At 50.9% G+C, this 24468-nt stretch overlaps 5 non-coding genes across 5 annotated transcripts; all 5 read left to right on the top strand.

Annotated features, from left to right (window-relative positions):
- The first annotated feature begins 81 nt into the window (after nucleotides 1–81).
- trnat-ugu (transfer RNA threonine (anticodon UGU)) lies at nucleotides 82–154 on the top strand. The gene has a single exon. It is a non-coding gene; the product is annotated as a tRNA-Thr (tRNA).
- Nucleotides 155–4522: 4368 nt separating this feature from the next.
- trnat-agu (transfer RNA threonine (anticodon AGU)) lies at nucleotides 4523–4595 on the top strand. The gene has a single exon. It is a non-coding gene; the product is annotated as a tRNA-Thr (tRNA).
- A 2136-nt stretch (nucleotides 4596–6731) lies between these two features.
- trnat-ugu (transfer RNA threonine (anticodon UGU)) lies at nucleotides 6732–6804 on the top strand. Its single transcript has one exon. It is a non-coding gene; the product is annotated as a tRNA-Thr (tRNA).
- A 16996-nt stretch (nucleotides 6805–23800) lies between these two features.
- On the top strand, nucleotides 23801–23873 carry trnat-agu (transfer RNA threonine (anticodon AGU)). The gene has a single exon. It is a non-coding gene; the product is annotated as a tRNA-Thr (tRNA).
- A 439-nt stretch (nucleotides 23874–24312) lies between these two features.
- trnat-agu (transfer RNA threonine (anticodon AGU)) lies at nucleotides 24313–24385 on the top strand. The gene has a single exon. It is a non-coding gene; the product is annotated as a tRNA-Thr (tRNA).
- Nucleotides 24386–24468: the final 83 nt, after the last annotated feature.

Below are 24468 nucleotides of genomic sequence, written 5' to 3' on the forward strand. Positions count from 1 at the left end.
CCCCTCTCTCTCACTCATCAACTCACTCTTTTCCCTTCCTGTCTTTTTCCTGCTACTTCCTCTATCGTTCACCGCGTAGGTAGCTCCATAGCTCAGGGGTTAGAGCACTGGTCTTGTCAACCAGGGGTCGTGAGATCAAATCTCCCTGGGGCTTTGTCAAAATTAGCTCAGTGTTTAAATACGCTGTCAATTAACAATGGGTTTAATTATAAATATTAAACAGCTCCGAGACCGAATCTTGAACAGAAGATCCTGCTTTACACATTCTGCCTCTTTTTACTCTTTCCCGCTCTCTCGCTTTCCCCATTTCTCTTTATCACTCATTCCCCTCTCCCCTTCCCCACTCTCTCCCCTTCCCCTCTCTCTCCCCTTACCCACTCTCTCCCCTTCCCCTCTCTCTACCCTTACCCACTCTCGCCCCTTCCCCTCTCTCTCCCCTTCCCCACTCTCTCCCTCATTCCCCACTCTCTCCTCTTCCCCACTCTCTCCCCTTCCCGACTCTCGCCCCTTCCCCTCTCTCTCCCCTTCCCCACTCTCGCCCCTTCCCCTCTCTCTCCCCTTCCCCACTCTCTCCCTCATTCCCCACTCTCTCCTCTTCCCCACTCTCTCCCCTTCCCCTCTCTCTCCCCTTCCCCTCTCTCTCCCCTTCCCCACTCTCTCCTCTCCCCCTATCTCTCCCGTTCCCCTCTCTCTCCCCTTCCCCACTCTCTCCCCTTCCCCTCTCTCTCCCCTTCCCCACTCTCTCCCCTTCCCCACTCTCTCCCCTTCCCCTCTCTCCCCTTCCCCTCTCTCTCCGCTTCCCCACTCTCTCCCCTTCCCCTCTCTCTCCCCTTCCCCACTCTCTCCCCTTTCCCACTCTCTCCCCTTCTCCACTCTCTCCCATTCCCCACTCTCCCCTTCCCCTCTCTCTCCACTTCCCCACTCTCTCCCCTTCCCCTCTCTCTCTCCCCTTCCGCACTCTCTCCCCTTCCCCTCTCTCACCCCTTCCCCTCTCTTGCTCTCCCCTTCCCTCTCTACTTTCATTCGCTCCCCAATCCTTCCCCTCTCTCTCCTTCCTCGTCTATGTTACTTCTCTCCCCAACCACTCAGTCCGCTAACCATTCCTTCCCCATCTCTCCTTGCCTCTCTCACTCCATCCACTCTCTCCCTCCCTTCCACACACTCTCTCCCCTTCCTCCCTCTTTCCTCTCCCCCTCTGTCTCTCCCCTTCCCTTCTCTCTTCCCCCTGTCTCCCCTTCCCCCTCTCTCTCACTCCTTCCCTTCTCTCTCCCCTTCCCCCTCTCTCTCACTCATTCAACTCTCTCTTTTCCCTTCCCGTCTCTTTCCTGCTCCTTCCCCTGTCTTTCCTAGAGCAGGTGGCTCCATAGCCCAGGGGTTAGAGCACTGGTCTCGTTAAACCAGGGATCGTGAGTTGAAGTCTCCCTTGTCAAAATTCGCTCAGTATTTATATACAATGTCAATTAACGAGGAGCTTAATTTTAAATATTAAACAGCTCCGAGACCAAACCTGCAACAAAAGACTCTTCTGTTCTCCTTTTGCCCCCTGACCCGTCCTTTACCCTTCTCTCTCTCTCCCGACCTTCCCCATCACTACACATTCTGCCTCTTTTTACTCTTCCCCTCCCTCTCCCATTCCCCACTCTCTCCCCTTGCCCACTCTCTCCCGTTCCCCTCTCTCTCACTCCTTCCCCACTCTCTCCCCTTCCCCACTCTCTCCCGTTCCCCTCTCTCTCCCCTTCCCCACTCTGTCACTCCTTCCCCTCTCACTCTCCTTCCCCGCTCTCTCCCCTTCCCCACTCTCTCCCGTTTCCCTCTCTCTCCCCTTCACCTCTCTCTCCTGTACCCATTTCCTCCGCTCTCTCTCCCCTTCCCCTCTCAGCCCTCCCTCTCTCTCTCATTCCTTCCCCATCTCTCCCCTTAACTTCTCTTGCCCCTTCCTTCCTCTCTCTCCCCTGCCCCTGCTAGTCTCCTCTTCCCCCTCTCTCTCACTTCTTCCCCACTCTCTCTCTCCCCTTCCCTCTCTCTCTCACTCCTTCCACTCTCTCTTTTCCCTTCCCCTCTCTTTCCTGCTCCTTCCAGTGTCGTTCCCGAAACCGGTGACTCCATAGCTCAGGGGTTAGAGCACTAGTCTTGCAAACCAATTGTCGTGAGTTCAGAATTCGTAGGGGTTGACTCAAAATTCACTGCCAATTAGGAAAAGCTTCGATTATAAATATTAACAAGGGTCTTAATTATAAATATTAAACACCTCCAGGACCGATCCTGCAACAACAGGCTTTTGTCTCTCTTACACTTTCTATCCATCCAAATCTCTCTCTGCCTTTTCCCATTTGACATCTTTTTACCCCGCTCTCCCTTAACGCTATCTCGCTCTCCCCGTCTTTCACTCATTCCCCCCTCGCCACACCCTCTCTCCCCTCACTTTCAATCTTTTCCTGTCTCTCTCTCTCTCCCCTTCCCTCTCTCACTCCTTCCCCTCACTCTCTCCATCCCCTCCCCGCCCCTCCCATCCCCTTTCCCCTGTCTATCACTTCTTCCTAAATTCTACCCCACGTAAACTAGAGGTGATCTAAAACTCGGCTGCCCCCGTGTCCTAACTCGCACCGAGTCACGCTCACCCATCATCCCCTGTGCTCACTGCCCCGTGTCCTAACTCGCACCCAGTCCCGCTCACCCATCACCCCCTGTGCTCGCCGACCAACATTGGCTCCCGGTTAACCAACGCCTCGATTTCAAAATTCTCATCCTTGTTTACAAATGCCTCCTTGGCCCTCGCCCCTCCCTATCTCTGTAACTTCCACTAGCCCCTACACCCTCCCTATCTCTGTAACTTTCTCCAGCACTACACCCCTCCCTATCTCTGTAACCTCCCCCAGCCCCAACACACCTCCCTATCTCTGTAACCTCCTCCAGGCCCTACACTCCTCCCTATCTCTGTAACCTTCTCCAGCCCGACACCCCTCCCTATCTCTGTAACCACATCCAGCCCCTGTACCCCTCCCTATCTCTGTACCCTCCTCCTGCCATTACACCCCTCCCTATCTCTGTAACCTCCCCCAGCCCCAACACCCCTCCCTATCTTTGTAATCTCCTCCTGCCCCAACACCCCTCCCTATCTCTGTAACCTTCTCCAGCCCCTACACCCCTCCCTATCTCTGTAATCTCCCTTAGCCCCACAACCCCCCGAGATGTCTGCGCTCCTCTAATTCTGCCCTCCTGAGCATCCCTGATTATAATCGCTCCACCATCGGTGGCCGTGCCTTCTGTTGCTTGGGCCCCAAGCTCTGGAACTCCCTCCCTAAACCTCTCCGCCTCTCTACCTCTCTTTCCCCTCTCACTCCCCTTCCCCCCTCTCTCTCCCCTTCCCCCACTCTCTCACTCCTTCCACTCTCTCTTTTCCCTTCCCCTCTCTTTCCTACTCCTTCCCCTGTTTTTCCTAGAGCAGGTGGCTCCATAGCTCAGGGGTTCGAGCACTGGTCTTGTCAACCAGCGGTCGTGAGTTTGAATCTCATTAGAGCCAAATCAAAATTAGCTGAGTATTTAAATTCACTGTCAATTAACAAGAGCTTTAATTATAAATATTAAACAGCTCTGAGATTGACCCTGGAATGACAGCTCCCCTCTCCTCTTCTCGTCCTGGTTTACTCTCTCTCCCATATTAAAAATCTCTCTTTCCCTTCCCCATCATGACTCATTCTACATCTTTTCTCACTCATTCTCCTTTCTTATCCTCTCTCCTTCCCGTCTCTCCCTCCTTCCCCTCCCCGTTCTCACCACCCCTCTCTCTCCTTCCCCTCCCTCTCTTTCCCGTTTCCCTCTCTCTCTTTCCCTTTCCTCGCTCTCCCCTTCCCCTTCCTCGCTCTCCTCTTCCCCTCTCACTCTCCCTCTTTCCGCTCTCTCTCCTCTCTCCCCTTCCCTCTCGACTTTTATTCTCTCCCCACTCCTTCCCCCTCTCTCCCCTTCCCTCTCTACTTTCATTCTCTCCCCACTTCTTCCCCTTCTCTCCCCTTCCCCTTTCTCTTCTTCCCCCTCGAGAGAAACACAGAGAGAAAGTGAGAGTCTGTGAGAGAGACAGAGAGAGTGAGAAAGTGTTGTTTGTGCAATAACTGAACAGACGGAATACTGTAAACTCCGAACAGGTACAAACCTGGCTCTACTTTATTAGGGCCCAAAGTGATTACATTACAAGATGGCTGGCCTTTTATACCTGGGCCGCACACACGTGTGCACAGCCCAATGACCTCCAACAGTGGCCCCACCTGGTGGCTAGTAACCCCAAGCACACATACATGACAGAAAGAGAGAGACAGGGAGACTGAGAGATTGGGACAGAGTGTGACTGAGTTGCCTTGGGATGTTTTACTACGTGAAAGACCCGATATATCGATGTTGAGAGGCGAATATTGAAGAGACGGGGGCAGGAGTCTGGGGGATGAGACACAATCTGAGCGTTTCACTGACCCCTCCTTATTCTTCAAGCACACATCACTAACTGGGGAATGACCCATAGCCCAGCGCAGGTGGCTCCATAGCTCAGGGGTTAGAGCACTGGTCTAGTAAACCAGGGGTCGTGAGTTCAAATCTCACTGGGGCCTGCTCAAAATTAACTCAGTTTTTAAATTCGCTGTCAATTAACAAGGGCTTTAATTATAAATATTAAACAGCTCAGAGACCGACCCTGAAACAACAGGCTCCCTTCGTACCCTTCCCCCTCTCTTACACTCTCTCCTCCCTTCCCATTGTAACCCATTCAACATCTTTTTCCCAGTCTCTCACTCATTCCCCTCTCTCACCCTCTCCCCTACCCACTCTCTGTGTCTCTTCTCCCTTTCTTTTCAGATTCTCCGATAAAAATATGCGAACATAAGAAATAGCAGCAGGAGTAGGCCATATGGCCCCTCGAGCCTGCTCCGCCATTTAATACGATCATGGCTGATCCGATCATGGACTCAGGTCCACTTCCCCGCCCGCTCCCTTATCCCCTTATCGTTTAAGAAACTGTCTATTTCTGTCTGAAATTTATTGAATGTCCCAGCTTCCACAGCTCTCTGAGGCAATGAATTCCACAGATTTACAACCCTCTGAGAGAAGAAATTTCTTCTCATCTCAGTTTTGAATGGGCGGCCCCTTATTCTAATACCATGCTCCCTAGTTCTATTCTCCCCCATCAGTGGAAACATCCTCTCTGCATCCACCTTGTCAAGCCCCCTCATAATCCTATACATTTCGATAAGATCACCTCTCATTCTTCTGAATTCCAATGAGTAGAGGCCCAACCTACTCAAACTTTCCTCAAAGTCAACCCCCTCATCCCCGGAATCAACCGAGTGAACCTTCTTTGAACTGCCTCCAAAGCAAGTATATCCTTTCGTAAATACGGAGACCAAAACTGCACGCAGTATTCCAGGTGTGGCCTCACCAATATCCTGTATAACTGAAGCAAGACTTCCCTGCTTTTATACTCCATCCCCTTTGCAATAAAGGCCAAGATTCCATTGGCCTTCCTGATCACTTGCTGTACCTGCGTACTATCCTTTTGCATTTCATGCACAATACCCCAAGGTCCCGCTGTACTGCAGCACTTTGCAATCGTTCTCCATTTAAATAAAAACTTGCTCTTTGATTTTTTTGCTGCCAAAGTGCATGACCTCACACTTTCCAACATTATACTCCATCTGCCAAATTTTTGCCCACTCACCTAGCCTGTCTATGTCTTTTTGCAGATTTTTTGTGTCCCCCTCACACATTGGTTTTCCTCCCATCTTTGTATCGTCAGCAAACTTGGCTACGTTACACTCAGTCCCTTCTTCCAAGTCGTTAATCTCGATTGTAAATAGTTGGTGTCCCAGCACTGATCCCTGCGGCACCCCACTAGTTACTGGTTGCTAACCAGAGAATGAACCACTTGTGTTCCTAACACAGATGAGACTGCACACAGGGAGGTTAAAGTAACAGTGGCCTCAGTCTTTATTAAGACACTCCAGAGTGAAGAACAGGCCTTAGGGGCCGGCTTATATACAGTGCTCCCAAGGGATGCTGGGATCCATTGGGACTTCAGGGGATGCACTCCCTGGTGGTGGATGATGGGAGTGCATGCTTTACAGATACACAACAGAACCATCTATTCTTCTCTCTCCCCTTCCCTCTCTCAGTCCTTCCCCTCTCTCTCCCATCCCCCTTAACTCTTTCCCCCTCCCCCTCTCTCTCTCCCCTTCCCCTCCCACATTACCATTCCCCTCGCTCACTCCCCTTCCCCTCTCTCTCTCTCACTCCCCTTTCCTCTCGACTGTCATTCTCCCCCCACTCCTTCCCCTCTCTCTCCTTCCTCCTCTAGCTTGCCTCTCTCTCCCCTCTCCCTCTCTCCCCCCTATCTCCCCTTCCCCCTCTGCTTTTTCACTCTCCCCATCACTCTCCCTCTCCCCTTCCACTCTCTTCCCTCCCCTCCCTCCACTCTCTCTCTTTACCCTTTCTTTTCAGATTCTCCCCTTCTCCCTCTCTCTCCCCTTCCTTTCTCTCTCCCCTGCCTCCTCCCTCTCTCGTCTTCCCATCTCTCTCCCCTTCCCGTCTATCCACTCCCTCTCTCCTTCTCTGACACTCCCCTCTCTCTCACTCTGTCTCCCTCTCTCTCCCATCCCTCTCTTTCCCCTTCCCCCTCTCTCTCACTCCTTCCACTCTCGCTTTTCCCTTCCCCTCTCTTTCCTGTTCCTTCCCCTGTAACTGCAAAAGCAGGTGGCTCCATAGCTCAGGGGTTAGAGCACTGGTCTTGTAAACCAGTGATCATGTGTTCAAATCTCACTGGGGCCTGCTCAAAGTTAAATCAATATTTAAATTCGCCCTCAATTAACAACGGTATTGAACAGCTTTGAGACTGACCCTGGAGCAACAATCTCCTTCTGTCTCCAGTAATATCACTCTCCCTTCCCATTCTGCATCTTTTTCCCGCTATCGAGCTTTCCCCATCCCTCACAGGCTCCCCTCTCCCCCTCTCCCCCACCCCCTCTCCCCCACCCTTTCACCATCTCTCTCTCTTTCCCCTCTCCCCTTCCCCTCTCCTCTTTCCCCTTCACGTCTCTTTCCACTCATCCACTCCTCCACTCTCGCATTTCCCTTCCCACCTGCCTCTAACCCTTCCCTTTTCTCGCTCTCCACTTCCCCTCTCTCCCCTTCTCTCTCACTTTCATTCACCGTGCACTCCTTCCCTCTCTCTCCTTCCTCCCCTATCTTCCCTCTCCCTCCCCTCCCCCTCATTGCCCTACCCCCCCTCTCTCCTTCCCCCTCTGCCTTTTCACTCTCCCTTTCCCTCTCCCCTCCCCTCTCTATCCTCCCCTACCTCCTCTGTCTCTCCCTTTTCCCTTTCTTTTCAGATTCTCCCCTTCTCCCTCTCTTTCCTGTTCCGATCTCTCCTCTCCCCCTCTCTCCTCTGCCCCTCTCTCTCTCCCCTTCCCTTCTCTCTCTTCCTCCATTTTTCCCCTTCTCCCTCGCTCTGAGTCCTTCCCCTCTCTCTCACTCCTTCCACTCTCTCTCCGCTTCCCATCTCTCTCTGACTCCTTTCCCCTCTCTCTCCCTTCCCCCTCCCACTCATTCCTTCCCCTCTCTCTCTGACTCCTTCCCCCTCTCTCTCCCTTCCCCCACCCTCTCATTCCTTCCACTCTCTCTCTCACTCCTTCCCCCTCTTTTTCCCTTTTCTTCCTCTTTCCCCTGCCACAGCCCTCCCTTCCCCCCCTCTCTCCCCTTCCCGCTCTCTACCTCCCTGTCTCCCTTCCCTCTCTGTCACCTTCCCTCTCTCACTCCTCCCCTCTCTTCCCCTCCCCCTCTCACTCCTTCCACTCTCTCCCTCCCTTCCACACTCTCTCTCCCCTTTCCCCCCTTTCTCCTCTCGCCTCTCTCCCTCCCTTCCACACTCTCTCTCTCTCTCTCCCCTTCCCCTCTCTCTCTCCTTCTGCTCCCTCTCTTTCCCCTTCCCTTCCTCTCTCACTCCTTCCACACTTTCTTTCCCCTTTCCCCCTCTCACTCCTTTCCCTCCCTCTCTTTCCCCTTCCCCCTCTCTCTCACTCCTTCCCCTTCCCCCTCTCTCTCACTCCTTCCCCTCTCTGTCTCCTCTTCCCCCTCTCTCTCACTCCATCCCCCTCTCTCTCACTTCTTCCCTCTCTGTCTCCCCTTCCCCCTCTCTCTCACTCCTTCCCCTCTCTGTCTCCTCTTCCCCCTCTCTCTCACTCCTTCCTGCTCTCTCTCACTCCTTCTCTCGCTGTCTCCCCTTCCCCCTCTCTCTCTTTCCTTCCACGCTCTCTTTTCCCTTCCCCTCTCTTTCCTGCTCCTTCCCCTGTCTTTCCCAGAACAGGTCGCTCCAAAACTCATGAGTTAGAGCACTGGTCTAGTAAACCAGCGGTCGTGAGTTCAAATCTCACTGGGCCTACTCAACATCAGCTAATTTATTAAATTCACCATCTATTAACAAGGGCTTTAATTATAAATATTAACCAGCTCTGAGACCGACCCTGGATCAACAGGCTTCCCTTGTCTCTCTTACACTCTCTCTCCCCTTCCAAATCTTTCTCTGCCCTCCCAATCACTGTTATGTTCAGAATAAATCAACAGGACTGTATCGTAAGCTGAAACTATTGTGACCTTGGTCTTTTTATTGAGACCCCAGAGTGGGAAAGCAGCATGGTAGATCACCTTATGTACCTGCTTGCCCCAGGGTGCACAAGTGACCCTTAGGCCTCCCACAGGTGTGCCCCCTAGTGGCAAGTCTTACATATTGGTGAGGTTTACGTGCATATATAACATCACTCCGCCCCCCAGCCCCATCCAAAGGCTTATGTACAAGTTATTTGCAAGTTGAGGTGATATGACGCCCTGTGTCCCCGGGTCGATCACCTGATTTGAATTCTTGGCATGGGTGAGTTGGTCGGAACGTTGCTGCCTGGCCGAGTGGCTGGTGTGATGGGACTGACGTGGCCAGTTCTTTTCACAATGGTGGCCTGCTTATCGATAGTTTTCAGTCTGGTCTGGTCCAAACGCTTTCTGCGTTTGCCCAGTATATGGTTTCACAACCAAACACTCCATTTTCATCACACACACACACACTCCATTCCCCTCTTTGGCTAACACAGTGCTCTCGGCCCATCTGGGGTCCCTGAATATTGTCGACGTCACTTACTCTGATGTGGCGTGGAGGGGGGCGTACGATCGTGGTGCATTCTCTGCTGAAAGCATACAGAAGGCTCGGTCCTGAGCGATTCTGCCTGGTGACTGCGTAGCAACCCGGGACAGCCAGGGTCTGCAGGGAGTCTACCATGACATGTGTGGTGCTCGGCTTTGTGGTTTGGGCTGCCCGCTGCGGACTATTGTCGCTGACCCTAAGGTCTGGCGAGCCCAGGATGGCCGATACGGCCCTGAGACTTTCAGTGGTAGCGGGAGGCCGTGTGGTCCCCGTGGATCCTGGGCCATAGTACAGAGGTTCCCGCACCACCGACTGTGTGTAGCCTCCCTGCCTTTCTTTGCAACGTTGCAGGGTTTGCCCCACAGGGGGGGCAATCTGATGGGATGAGCATTATGTCTTTGCGATGGATAAGCTGCATCACCCCCATCTGGCGGTTCGCCGTGAGCAGGCGGTAATGTGGGACCCTGGTTGGTCCAGGTCCTAAACTGAGGGGGCCGTTACGGTTGACTCATCGCTTTCTCGCACTTCCGTAACAACGAGCAGGTCTGTGGGCTGCGCCATTTCCACCCCGGTTGGTGGGCAAGGTTGGCCAACTGAGGGCATCAGCGCCGTTCTCAGTGCCTGGCCCGTGGCGGATCATGTTACAGAGCACAGACAGTGTAAGACATATTCGAAACAAAGCCTTAATAATGGTGCCTCTGCTCTCCCAAAACTGTGGGATGGGCAGCTTGTCTGACTCGGGCACATATTGGGATCCACGTTGGTGCGTCTCTTTTGCCCTGTGAACGCAGGCTACTGCCTTGGGTAACTTATAGGATACATGTACAACCGGTTGGGGCTTGCCCGCTATTTTGGCTTGGTGTACAACACTCCGGAACTTGTGTGGTAACACATCACTTGCTACGAACACTTTTTTAGAGACATATACAACTGGTTGGGATTCGCCCGCTACTTTGGCTTGCTGTACAACACTCCCGACCTCGTGTGGTAACACATCACTTGCTACAAGCACTTTGTCAGATACATATACAACTGGTTGGGGCTCACCCGCTACTTTGGCTTGCTGTACAACACTCCCGACCTCGTGTGATAACACATCACTTGCTACAAACACTTTGTCAGATACATATACAACTGGTTGGTGTTTGCCCTCTACTTTGGGTTGTTTTAATGTACCCCCGACCCCATATGATAGTACATCATTGGCCGCGAAAGAATGCTCACATGGGTTCCACAGTGCAAACAACTTATTGGAACGTAGTGGGTTCCTGGCCTTCTCAGCGGCCCTCCACTTTATCTTTGCCCCAAACCCAGTCGCCTTCCTTGCTGGGCAACACATGCCTCTGTTCCGTTGCGGCCACATCCCGCCGTCTGAACGCTCTCTCGACCCGTGGTCTGGACGCTTCTCTCGACTGCCACCATCTTCCTCCCCAGGGATTTCACATCTGGCGTCGGGAAGACACATTCGGTTTCGGACGGAGCCCCGCTCCGCTTGGTTGACCTGGAGCCTTTTCCGTCGCCGCGAAGAGGTCATCGGCTTCGGGTGGTGGGTACCCCCGTCTGTAACCGCTGCTCGGTTGATCTTCGCCTCCTCGTGGTCGCGACGAGCGGCCTGTGCCTCGGGGTTCTGCAAATCGATCTGCACTTCGACGCCTGGTTCAGCTGAAGGTGTGGGCTTGCTCAGCCTTTGAGCAAGGGGAGAGGTTGTTCGCCAGAGAAGGTACACGGAGGTCTTCCCAGTTCCATCGAATCTTCCCCATCCACCTTCTACCAAGCAGCATTGGCCCATCACCTGAAACAATCCACAGTGGTAAATCGTGCACTGCTCCCTCATGGGATACCCTTATGCCCGCACTACCAATAACTGGTATCAGTTCCTTGGTGTAGGTGCGCAGCTTTGCCTGAATCGGGATCAGCTTGGGTCATTGTGCTCTGTCGCCCCCCACAGCCTCTCGAATGCCTTCTGGCTCATTATTGATTGAATCGCCCCCGTGTCTAGTTCCATGGAGACTGGAGTGCCGTTAAGTTCAACTTTTAACATTATCGGAGGGCTTTTGGTGGTGAAGGTGTGTATCCCATCTACTTCCCCTTCAGCCTCAGGTTGAGTTGCCTCTCCTGCTCGTTCAGCGTGACCCTCTGCCACGTGGTGAGTCACAGATCGTTTGCACATTCGCTGGAGGTGCCCCATTGTTCCACAGCCCTTACACACACAGGGCTTGAATCGACATTGATGAGCTCGATGGCTGCCCCAGCAGCGCCAACATGGTGCTAATGGATACGCATTCATGCCCCACGGCGGACTCTGAGTCACTCTAGGCCTAGGTCTGGCCTCTGCGGTCATGTGGGCCCTGTCCTGTGCCGTTCTGCCTGCTGAATACATTATTTTATGCACAGTACTTGCCGGTGAGCTTCGATTCTGTGAGGGTATCTGTTTCGTGTTATCGCTCGTGGATATGAAGGCTTGGGCTATCGCGATGGCCTTGCTCAGATAGAAACGTAGAAACATAGAAAATAGGTGCAGGAGTAGGCCATTCGACTCTTCGAACCTGCACCACCATTCAATAAGATCATGGCTGATCATTCACCTCAGTACCCCTTTCCTGCTTTCTCTCCATACCCCTTGATCCCTTTAGCCGTAAGGGCCGTAGCTAACTCCCTCTTGAATATATCCAATGAATTGGCCTCAACAACTCTCTGTGGTAGAGAATTCCACAGGTTAACAACTCTCTGAGTGAAGAAGTTTCTCCTCATCTCAGTCCTAAATGGCCGACCCCTTATCCTTAGACTGTGACCCCTGGTTCTGGACTTCCCCAACATCGGGAACATTCTTCCTGCATCTAACCTGTCCCATCCCGTCAGAATCTTATACGTTTCTATGAGATCCCCTCTCATCCTTCTAAACTCCAGTGTATAATTGTCCAGTTTATCCAGTCTCTCCTCATATATCAGTCCAGCCATCCAGGGAATCAGTCTGGTGAACCTTCGCTGCATTCCCTCAATAGCAAGAACGTCCTTCCTCAGATTAGGAGATCAAAACTGAACACAATATTCCAGATGAGGCCTCACCAAGGCCCTGTACAATTGCAGTAAGACCTCCCTGCTCCTATACTCAAATCCCCTCGCTATGAAGGCCAACATGCTATTTGCCTTCTTCACCGCCCGCTGTACCTGCATGCCAACTTTCAATGACTGATGTACCATGACACCCAGGTCTCATTGCACCTCCCCTATTCCTAATCTGTCACCATTCAGATAATGTTCTGTCTTCGTGTTTTTGCCCCCAAAGTGGATAACCTCACATTTATCCACAATATACTGCATCTGCCATGCATTTGCCCACTCACCTAACCTGTCCAAGTCACCCTGCAGCCTTTTAGCGTCCTCCTCACAGCTCACACTGCCACCCAGTTTAGTGTCATCTGCAGACTTGGAGATATTACACTCAATTCCTGCATCCAAATCATTGATGTATATTGTAAATAGCTGGGGTCCCAGCACTGAGCCCTGCGGCACTCCACTAGTCATTGCCTCCCATTCCGAAAAGGACCCGTTTATCCCTGGATTCGGCAGACAGCAGCTTGCGAAGGATGACCTCGTGGCCGATTCCAAGCACGAAACCGTTCATCAACATTTGCCGCAAAGATCCATCAAAAATCGTACTGCCTCGCAAGGAATCTTCTGGCCCTGGGAGCGACGGTGGGTGTAAAAGTGATACCTGGCCTTTAAGATGCTCTCCTTCGGCTTGAGGCGTTCCCACACCAGCGCACACAGCTCTGTGTAAGTCTTCTCCTCTGGTTTGACCAGTGCCAGCAGATTTTTGATCAGGCCGTATATCGGAGACCCACATACGGTGAGGAGAATCGCCCTGGGCTTGATCGCTCTCTCTTAGCCTCGTCCTGTTCGTTGGCGACGAAGTACCGGTCGAGACGCTCAACGAAGGCTTCCCAAATCATCACGCTCAACAAATCCCTCAACAATACCAACGGCAGCCATTACTGCATAAAGGTTCGTGATCCGTTACTCGTCGCCAGTATGTGATGTTCAGAATAAATCCACAGGACTGTATTGAAAGCTCAAACTGTTGTGACCTTGTGCTCTTTATTCAGACTCCAGAGTGGGGAAGTAGCATGGTGAGTCACCTTATATACCTGCTTGTCCCAGGGTGCTCAGGTGACCATTGGGTCTCCCACAGGTGTGCCCCCTAGTGGCAAGTCTTACATATTGGTGACGTTTACATGCATACACAACAATCATGACCCGTTCCACATCTTTTTATTCCTCACTCACTTTCCCGCTATTTCACTTTCTCCGTCTCTCACTCATTCCCCTCTTCCCCCTTTCCCCTCTCTCGCCTCACCCTCTTCCCGTCCCACTCTCTCCCCTTCCGACTCTGCCTTTCCACTCTCCCTCTCCCTCCTCCTTCTCCGCTCCCTTTCTTCCCCTCCCTCCTCTCTCTATTTCTTTTCCCTTTCCTTTCAGATTCTCCCCTTCTCCCTCTCTCCCCGTCCCCTTTCTCTCTCCCCTGCCTCCTCCCTCTTTCGACTTCCCATCTCTCTCCCCTCCCCCTCTCGCTCTGGGGAATGACGCACAGCCCGGGGCAGGTGGCTCCATAGCTCAGGGGTTAGAGCACTGGTCTGGTAAAACAGGGGCCATGGGTTCACATCTCAGTGGAGCCTACTCAAAATTAGCTCAGTACTTAAATTCACTGTCAATTAACAAGGGCTTTAATTATAAAGATTAAACAGCTCTGAGATTGACCCTGAAACAACAAGTTCCCCTCACGCCTTTCCTTGTCTCTCTGCTTTCCAGATCACGACTCGTTCTACATTTTTTTTTAGCTCCTCTCTCACTTTCCCGCGATCTCACTTTCTCCATCTATCTCTCCCCTTCCCCTCTCTCTCCTTCCGCTCCCTCCCCTCACTCCTCTCTCTCCCTCTTTTGCCTTTCTTTTCAGATTCTCCCCTGCTCCCTCTCTCTCCCCTTCCTTTCTCTCTCCCCTGCCTCCTCCCTCTCTCGACTTCCCATCTCTCTCCCCTTTCCCTCTCTCTCCCCTTCCCCTCTCCTCCCTCCTCTCTCTCACTCTTTTGCCTTTCTTTTCAGATTCTCCCCTGCTCCCTCCCTCTCCCCTTCCTTTCTCTCTCCCCTGCCTCCTCCCTCTCTCGACTTCCCATTTCTCTCCCCTCCCCCTCTCGCTCTCTCCCATTCCGCTCTCTCCCATTCCCCTCTGGCTGACTCCTTCCCCCTTTCTCTCCCATTCCCTCTCCCACTCATTCCCCTCTCTCTCTCCTTTTACAACTTCCAAGCACTAATCTCTCTCACAGTGCCGGCACAGACACGATTGGCTGAATGGCCCTCCTTGTGTGCTGTAAGATTCTGTCAATGTTCAGAGATGAATCACCAACAATGATTATTCGGGCCCCACCTCCATGTTAACAATAGTGATTGCACTGGAGAGGATGCAGAGGAGATTTACCAGGATGTTGCCAGGACTGGAAAATTTTAGCTATGAGGAAAGATTGGATAGGCTGGGGTTGTTTTCCTGGGAACAGAGGAGGCTGAGGGGAGATTTAATTGAGGTGTATAAAATTATGAGAGGCCTGGATACAGTGGATAGGAAGGACCTATTTCCCCTTAGCAGAGGGGTCAACAACCGGTGGGCATAGATTTAAAGTAATTGGGGGGAGGTTTAGAGGGGATTTGAGGGGAAATGTCTTCACCCAGAAGGTGGGGGGGGGGGGTCTGGAACTCACTGCCTGAAAGGGTGGTAGAGGCAGAAACCCTCACCACATTTAAAAACTACTTGGATGTGCACTTGAAGTTCCGTAACCTACAGGGCTACGGACTGAGAGCTGGAAAGTGGGATGAGGCTGGGTAACTCTTGGTCGGCCGGCGCGGACACAATGGGCCGAAATGGCCTCCTTCCGTGCTGTAAATGTTTATGATTCTCTGATTCTCTCTCTCACTCCTTCCCACATTCTGCCCGACATAAACTAGAGGTGATCCAAAATTCGGCTGCCCCATGTCCTAACTCGCACCGAGTCCCACTCACCCATCACCCCCTGTGCTCACTGCCCCGTGTCCTAACTCGCACCGAGTCCCATTCACCCATCACCCCCTGTGCTCACTGCCCCGTGTCCTAACTCGCACCGAGTCCCGCTCACCTATCACCCACTGTGCTCGCTGTCCCATGTCCTAACTCGCACCGAGTCCCGCTCACCCATCACCCCCTGTGCTCACTGCCCCGTGTCCTAACTCGCACCAAGTCCTGCTCACCCATCACCCTCTGTGCTTGCTGTCCCGTGTCCTAACTCGCAACGAGTCCCGCTCACCCATCACCCCCTGTGCTCGCTGACCCGTGTCCTAACTCGCACCGAGTCCTGCTCACCCCTCACCCACTGTGCTCGCCGACCGACATTGAATCCTGGTTAAGCAACGACTCGATTTCAAAATTCTCATCCTTGTTTTCAAATCCCTCCATGGACCCTCGCCCCTCCCCATCTCCGTAACCTCTTCCAGCCCCTACACCCCTCCCTATCTCTGTAATCTTCTCCAGCCTCTACACCCCCTCCCTATCTCCGTAACCTACTCCAGCCCCTACACCCCTCCCTATCTCTGTAACCTCCTCCAGCCACGACACCCCACCCTATCTCTGTAACCTCCTCCAGCCCTTACACCCCTCACTATCTCTGTAACCTCTTCCAGCCACTACAACCCTCCCTATCTCTGTAACCCCCTCCAGCCCCTACACTGCTCACTATCTCTGTAACCTCATCCAGCCCCTACACCCCTCCCTATCTTTGTAACCTCTTCCTGCACCTATAGCCCTCCCTATCTCTGTAACCTTCTCCAGCCCTACACCCCTCCCTATCTCTGTAACCTCCCCAAGCCACTACATCCCTCCCTATCTCTGTAACCTCCCCAAGCCCCTACGCCCCTCCCTATCTCTGTAACCTCCTCCAGCCGCTACACCCCCCCTATCTCTGTAATCTCTTCCAGCCCCACAACCCCCTGAGATGTCTGCACTCCTCTAATTCTGCCCTCTGACCATCCCTGATTATAATCGCTCCACCATCGCTGGCCGGGCCTTCTGTTGCCTGGGCCCCAAGCTCTGGAACTCCCTCCCTAAACCTCTCCGCCTCTCTATCTCTCTTTCCTCCTTCAAGACACTCCTTAAAACCGCCCCCCCACCTGCACTAATTTTTATCGCATAATCCTCCTGTGGAGCACCTTGGGACGTTTCACTACGTTAAAGGCGCTGTATAAATATACATTATTGTTGTTGTTCCCTCTGTCTCTCCTCTTCCCCGTCTCTCTCTCACTCCTTCCCCTCACTCTCCCCTTCCCTCTCTCTCACTCATTCGCCTCACTCTCCCCTTCCATCTCTCTCTCACTCCTTCCCGTCACTCTCCCCTTCCCTCTCTCTCACTCCTTCCCCTCACTCTCCCCTTCCCTCTCTCTCACTCCTTCCCCTCACTCTCCCCTTCCCTCTCTCGTCCTCTAATAGAGCCCCACCTAGTGGACTATCGATGTAATAACAACTACTGATACGCTCCTCTCTCTCTCCTTCCCTCTCTCTCTCTCTCTCCCCTTCCCCCTCTCACTCACTCCTTCCCTCTCCCTGTCCCTTTCCCCCGCTTTCTCCCCTCCCCATTCTCCGCTCCTCTCTCTCCACTCACTCCTCAATCTCTCTCCTCCCTCTCTCTCTCTCTCCTTTCCCTTCTGACTTTCTCCTTGCCCCTCTCGAACTCCTTCCGGCTCGAGAGACAGTGAGCGACAGAGAGAAAGTGATAGAGAGACAGAGGGAGTGAGACAGAGAGACAGAGAGACAGAGAGATTGGGCCAGAGTGTGACTGAGTTGCCTTGGGATGTTTTATCACGTGAAAGACACGATATATCGATGTTGAGAGGCGAATATTGAAGAGGTGGAGGCAGGAGTCTGGGGGATGAGACACAATCTGAGCGTTTCACTGACCCCTCCGCATTCTTCAAACACACAGCACTAACTGGGGAATGACCCACAGCCTCGGGCAGGTGGCTCCATAACTCAGGGGTTAGAGCACTGGTCTAGTAAACCAAGATCGTGGTTTCAAATCTCACTGGGGTCCATTCTAAATTAGCTCAGTATTTAAAGTCACTGTCAATTAACAAGGGCTTTAATAATAAACATTAAACTGCACTGAGACCAACCCTGAAACAACAAGTTCTTTTCTCGTCTCAGTTGCACCATCTCTCCATCTGCCTTTGTCTTTTTACCCCTCTCTCCCTTTTCCGCTATCTCACTGTGATATATTTACAGAGCACAAGCACACACAGCTTCCAACATGGCAGGCAGCACGCTCGGAAGCCTCCGGAAATCTGCCTGGTTCTGTTTATTAGTAACTATGCAGTTGCAGTACGCAATACGTCCACATCCAGAGTGTGGCGCTACAAACCTTACAAGCTTACAGACATTACACTTCTCCCTCCTTAATGAAGAAGTAATTATAACAAACATCATACATAACTTTCATGTTTATACATAACACAGGATATAAACTTATTATTTTTCCCATATTTACAAATTTAACTTTACCACTTGTTTTCCATTTCGAAGAGGATCCCTTCGCTCTCGAACAGGACCTTCCAAACATGGTGTCGATTTCACACTCATTCGAGGCTCATCCTGAGGAACGTTTTCCTCCACGGAATTTCCTTGATTTTCATTTGAACTCACTCTAACGTCAGGCTCTTTGTTTTCCTGACTCGGACTCAGACTTTCATTCTGATTCTCTCCTGGATTTGTTTCCAGTCCATTGGATTTAGGATTTGCTACTGGTGTATCAAAACTATCTGATGAGTCAGAAATAATTGAATCATTCCCACCTTCAACTCCTTCAATGTCTGTAGGTAAAATATGATCAATATGGACAAACCTAACCTGTCCATTATCAAACATCTTTACCAAATATGTGCGAGGACCACATATCTTCACCACTCTTCCTGGTAATCACTTTAACCATTTATGGTGATGGTTCTTCACTCTCACCTTCTGGTTTAATTTCACATTTCTCTCTTTTACTCTACCTCTATCATGATTCTCTTTCTGTTTTAATTGTGTCTCTTCGACGGACTGTGCCAAATTTGGCTTTAACAACGAGAATCTGGTTCATGGCTGTCATTGGAGAAACAACTCTGCTGGTGTTCTACCAGTGGTTGTGTGAGGAGTATTTCGATATGTAATCAAAAAATTTGCCAATTTGTGATCCAATGACAATTGTCGTTTCCTTGGATTTGGATCTAACATTTGTTTTATGAAGGCACGTTTTACAATTTTTACAGTGCACTCTGCTGCACCATTCGAAGCAGGGTGGTGTGGTGGAACCTTGGTATGTTTCACACCATTTTTGCTCGTGAATTGTGCAAATTCTTCTGAACGAAATTGTGGTCCATTATCTGAAACAATTTCTTCAGCGAAGCCAAATGAAGAAAATAATTTTCATAAAATGTCCACTGTTTTACTTGTTGTTATTTTCCACATTGGAAACACCTCAACCCACTTCGAATGGCTATCAATCACAATGAACAATTGTTGTCCTTCTAACTCAGCAAAATCAATATGTAGCCTTTGCCACACCTTGGTAGTGGGTGCATTTCAAATTGCATCCAATTTTTCCATGGTTGGATGTAAGCCATCTTTGTCTACTCTGTACCCTAAGTACTCAACTGAGTTTTTAAATAACTCACACTTACGAGCAGACACTCGCACTCTGTGCTTCTCTAGCTGTTTGAGGACTTCATTCAATGTTTTAGTAATGAGTCTAGTAAGAAGGAGGAACTGAGGGAAATCCTTATTAGTCGGGAAATTGTGTTGGGGAAATTTATGGGATTGAAGGCCGATAAATCCCCAGGGCCTGATGGACTGCATCCCAGAGTACTTAAGGAGGTGGCCTTGGAAATAGCGAATGCATTGACAGTCATTTTCCAACATTCCATAGACTCTGGATCAGTTCCTATGGAGTGGAGTGTAGTCAATGTAACCCCACTTTTTAAAAAAGGAGGGAGAGAGAAAACAGGGAATTATAGACCGGTCAGCCTGACATCGGTAGTGGGTAAAATGATGGAATCAATTATTAAGGATGTCATAGCAGCCCATTTGGAAAGAGGTGACATGATAGGTCCAAGTCAGCATGGATTTGTGAAATGGAAAGCATGCTTGACAAATCTTCTGGAATTTTTTGAGGATGTTTCCAGTAGAGTGGACAAGGGAGAACCAGTTGATGTGGTATATTTGGACTTTCAGAAGGCTTTCGACAAGGTCCCACACAAGAGATTAATGTGCAATGTTAAAGCACATGGGATTGGGGTAATGTGCTGACGTGGATTGAGAACTGGTTGGCAGACAGGAAGCAAAGAGTAGGAGTAAATGGGTACTTTTCAGAATGGCAGGCAGTGACTAGTGGGGTACCGCAAGGTTCTGTGCTGGGGCCCCAGCTGTTTACATTGTACATTAATGATTTAGACGAGAGAATTAAATGTAGTATCTCCAAATTTGCGGATGACACTAAGTTGGGTGGCAGTATGACCTGCGAGGAGGATGCTATGAGGCTGCAGAGTGACTTGGATAGGTTAGGTGAGTGGGCAAATGCATGGCAGATGAAGAATAATGTGGAGAAATGTGAGGTTATTAAGGTGAATTCACTAAATATATTCAAAATGGAGTTAGATGTAGTCAAGGGGTACGGCGAGAAAGCAGGAATGGGGTACTGAAGTTGCATGTTCAGTCATGAACTCATTGAATGGCGGTGCAGGCTCGAAGGGCCGAATGGCCGGCTCCTGCACCTATTTTCTATGTTTCTATGTTTCTGTATTATTATGAATTTGCCTATTTGATGCTGAAATTAGTATGTCATCCAAATAACATACTACCCCTTCAATACCTTTACAAAACCTGGTTCATTACCCCTTGGAATATGACAGGGGCGGAAGACACTCCAAACGGTAACCTATTAAATTGATATGGGCCGAGATGAGTATTTATAGTCAAACATGACTTGGACTCTTCATCTAGTTCAAGCTGTAAGTAGGCATTCGTTAGATCCAGTTTTGAGAAGATCTGACCACCTGTCAGTGTTGTGAACAAATCTTCTATATTCGGCAATGTATTGGGGACATTACCCTCTAGAACCTGGTTTACGGTTACCTTATAATCACCACACAATCTTACCTTACCATCAGACTTAGGTACAACAACAATGGTGTAGCCCAATATACATCAATCTATCTTACAAATAATGTTCTCAGTCTCTAGCCTTTTGAGTTCTTGCTCAACTTTCTCCTTGAGTGCATATGGTACGGAACGTGGCTTGTAATTAAACTGATCTAGCGTCCTTCTGTACCCTGACACTCGCCTTGAAGCCTTGGATCGGACTGCCCATTTCACAGAACACCTTCGGATACTGCTTGATAACCTCATCCGTTGATGAAAATCTTGCTTCCACACAGAAAATCTCACTCCAATCCGGCTTCAGTGAGCTCAACCAATTTCTTCCGAGTAAAGCAGGCTTGTCTCCTTTCACTACTATTAGAGGCAAGTTCTGAAATTGATCTTTATATTTCACCGGTACGGTGATACGACCTACCACAGGAATTTTCTCTCCCGAGTAGCCTCGCAGCTCTATCTTGGATTTCTCCAGTTGGAAATTGTCGAGGTACAGTGACTCCGGTACTACACTCACGGATGCACCCGTGTCAATTTCCATTGGTATCTTGAATCCCGTAACATCTATGTGGCTTTTGATGCTTCCCGAATCGCTGTCCGTTAACCTCGTGCTCCTGATGACATGTAACTCGAACATCTCCTTGTCCTGTTGTTGTTCTTCCATGCTATGTAGTCTCTTGGGATTTCTATCATAGCTTTGAACGCTGGACTCATAGCTTTAAAAACTGGTTTGCCCTTCAGTCGGCATGCCTTTGCAAGATGCCCAGTCTTTTTGCAGAAGAAACACTCTGCCTTCACGTATGGACAACTTTGAGCAATGTGTTGTCCCAGGCACCTATAGCACGACTTCGACACTCTGTTAGAATTTGCAGTTTCTGAGACTTTGGGCCCCAACTGTCTTTTACCTTGATCGTGCAGGTGATTTACCTCGGTTGACTGACGACCGTAATTATTATTTAATTCTCGGGAATATTGTTCGGCCATGCCCATCGACTTCGCTGTCTGACAAGCAATCTCAAAAGTCAAGTCATCTGTCGTCAATAACTTCCTTCTGATCGCATCATTTTTCACCCCACAAACAAAACGATCCCGTAATGCGCGGTTTTGAAAGTTTCCAAAATTACAGTGCATCGATAGCTTTTTTAATGCTACGATGTAATCACTGATATTTTCATCAGCCTTTTGATTCCGAATCCCGAAATGATAGCTTTCAGCAATTTCTAACGGTTTGGGGTTATAGTGCTGCTCCAGTTTCGTTAAAATCTCTTTAAGCGTTGTGTCCTTTGGCTCGTCAGCCACAAGCAGATTTACAAGGTTTTTGTATAATGTCGGACCTGCCTCTGATAAGAAGATCACTTTCTTACGTTCCAACACAGCCCGGTTCTGGACTGCACTGTCTGGAACTTCGATTATGTTATTTGCAGTGAAATACATTTGTAGTTGATCCATATACGCTTTAAAACGTTCCCGGCCGTGTCTATATTCTCCTAAATGTCCGATTACACCAGCCATTTTAATCTCTAGCTGTTCACACCGTGTGCTGTATTTTACCTCGGATTATTGCAGCTTTTTCCAAAGACAGAACCTTCCAAAGTCACTCTGTCGGCTGGCTGAATCCTTCACCAACAAAATTTAAGCTTCAAATCATCCGAAAAATCCCATCTCGCTGCCAAATGTGATATATTCACACGCAGCTTCCTAACATGGCAGGCAGCTCTGTCGGAAGTCTCCGGAAATCTGCCTGGTTCTGTTTATTATTAACTCTGCAGTTGCAGTACACAATACGTCCACATCCACAGTATGGAGCTACAAACATTACAAGCTTACAGACATTACACTCACTTTTCCCGTCTCTCACTCATTCCCTTCCCCCTCCCTCTCCTCACACTCTTCCCTTCTTCTCTCTATTTTCATTCACTCCCCACTCCTCCCCTCTCTCTCCTTCCTCCTCTATCTTCCCTCTTTCTCCCCTTCCCCTTTCTTTACCCCTTCCCCTCTCACTCCCCCCTTCCCGCTCTCCTGCTCCCCCTCTCTTTTCCTCTCTCCTCTCTCTCACCCCTTCCCCTCTTGCTTACCTTTCCCTCCCTCTCTCTCCCTCCCTGTCTCCCTTTCCCCGTCTCTCACTCCTTCCCCACTTTCTCCCCTACCCAGTATCTCCCCCCTCTCTACCCTTCCCCCACTCTCTTACTCCTTCCCCACTCTCTCCCCTACCCAGCCTCTCCCCACTCTCTCCCCTTCCCCCACTCTCTTACTCCTTCCCCTTTCGCTCTCCCCCCTCCCACTCCTTTCCCTCCCACACTCTCTCTGTGTCCATCCCTTCCCTCTCTTTCCCCACCTCCCTCTCTTCCTCGCTGCCTCCCCTCCACCCTCTCTCCCCTTCCCCATCCCTCTCTCCCCCTTCCCCCTCTCCAACCCCCTCTCTCTCTCATCCCTTCCCCCCTCTCACCTACCCCCTCTCTCTTCCCTTCCCCCTCTCTCTCACTCTCTCTCCCCTTCCCACACTCTCTCTCCCCTCTCCTGTCTCCACTTTTTTGGCCCCCTCCCACCTCCCTTTCTCTCCTTCCCTCGCTCTCGCTCTCCCCTTTCCCATCAGACTCTCCCCCTCCCCCTCTGGCCCATTCCCCCCTCTCTCCCTTTCTTCCTCCCTCCCCACTCTCTCCCCTCCCCACTCTCTCCTTCCCCCTCTCTCTCACTCATTCGCCACTCTCTCCCCCTCCCTCCCTCTCTTTCCCATCTCAACCTCTCTCTCCCCTTCCCCTCTCTCTTCCTCCCTGTCCCCAGGGGTTGTGAGTTCAAATCTCACTGGGGCCTACTCAAAATTAGCTCAGCATTTAAATTCACCGTCAATTAACAGGGGCTTTAATTATAAATATTAAACAGCTCTGAGACTGACCCTGGAACAACAGGCTCCCCTCACACCCTTCCCCCTCTCCTCTTCTCGTCTCTTTTACACTCTCTCTCCCCTTCCAAATCTCTCTCTCCCTTCCCCATCACGACCCGTTCTACATCTTTTTACCTCTCTCTCCCTTTCCCACTATCTCGCTTTCCCCGTCTCTCACTCATTCCCTTCTCCCCCTTCCCCCTCCCACCCCTCACCCTCTCTCTTTCCCCCTTTCTCCTTCCCCTCTCTACTTTCATTCTTTCCTCACTCCTTCCCTCTCTCTCCCCTTCCCCTCTCTCTCTCCCCTTCCCCTCTCTTTTCCCCTTCCCCTCTTGCTCCCCCTTCCTGCTCTCCCCCTCCTCCTCTCTTTTCCTCTCTCCTCTCTCTCACTCCTTCCCCTCCCTCTCTCTCCCAAAGCACTCTCTCTTCCTCCGTCTCACCTTCCCTCGCTCACTCCATCGGCACTCTCTCCCCTTCCCCCTCTCTCTCACTCCCTCCACTCTCTCTTTTCCCTTCCCCTATCTTTCCTGCTTCTTCCCCTGTCTTTACCCGAACAGGTGGCTCCGTAGCTCAGGGGTTAGAGCACTGGTCTAGTAAACCAGGGGTCGTGAGTTCAAATCTCGCTGGGGCCTAATTTATTATTTAAATACCCGTCTCTCATTCCTCCCACTCTCTTCGCCCTTTTCCCTCCCTCCTGTCTCTTTCTTTTCCCTTTCCTTTCAGGTTCTCTCCCTCTCTCTCCCCTCCCCCTCTCTCTCTCACTCCTTCCCCCTCTCTCCCCTTAGCATCTCTTTCCGCTTCCTCCCTCTCTCTCCCATTCCCCCTCTCTCTCACTCCTTCCCCTTTCTCTCCCCTTCCTGCTCTCCCCCTCCTCCTCTCTTTTCCTCTCTCCTCTCTCTCACTCCTTCCCCTCCCTCTCTCTCCCAAAGCACTCTCTCTTCCTCCATCTCACCTTCCCTCGCTCACTCCATCGGCACTCTCTCCCCTTCCCCCTCTCTCTCACTCCCTCCACTCTCTCTTTTCCCTTCCCCTATCTTTCCTGCTTCTTCCCCTGTCTTTACCCGAACAGGTGGCTCCGTAGCTCAGGGGTTAGAACACTGGTCTAGTAAACCAGGGGTCGTGAGTTCAAATCTCACTGGGGCCTAATTTATTATTTAAATACCCGTCTCTCATTCCTCCCACTCTCTTCGCCCTTTTCCCTCCCTCCTGTCTCTTTCTTTTCCCTTT

This window comes from Pristiophorus japonicus, unplaced genomic scaffold (assembly GCF_044704955.1).
Source record: "Pristiophorus japonicus isolate sPriJap1 unplaced genomic scaffold, sPriJap1.hap1 HAP1_SCAFFOLD_1268, whole genome shotgun sequence".
Classification (NCBI taxonomy): Eukaryota; Metazoa; Chordata; class Chondrichthyes; family Pristiophoridae; genus Pristiophorus; species Pristiophorus japonicus.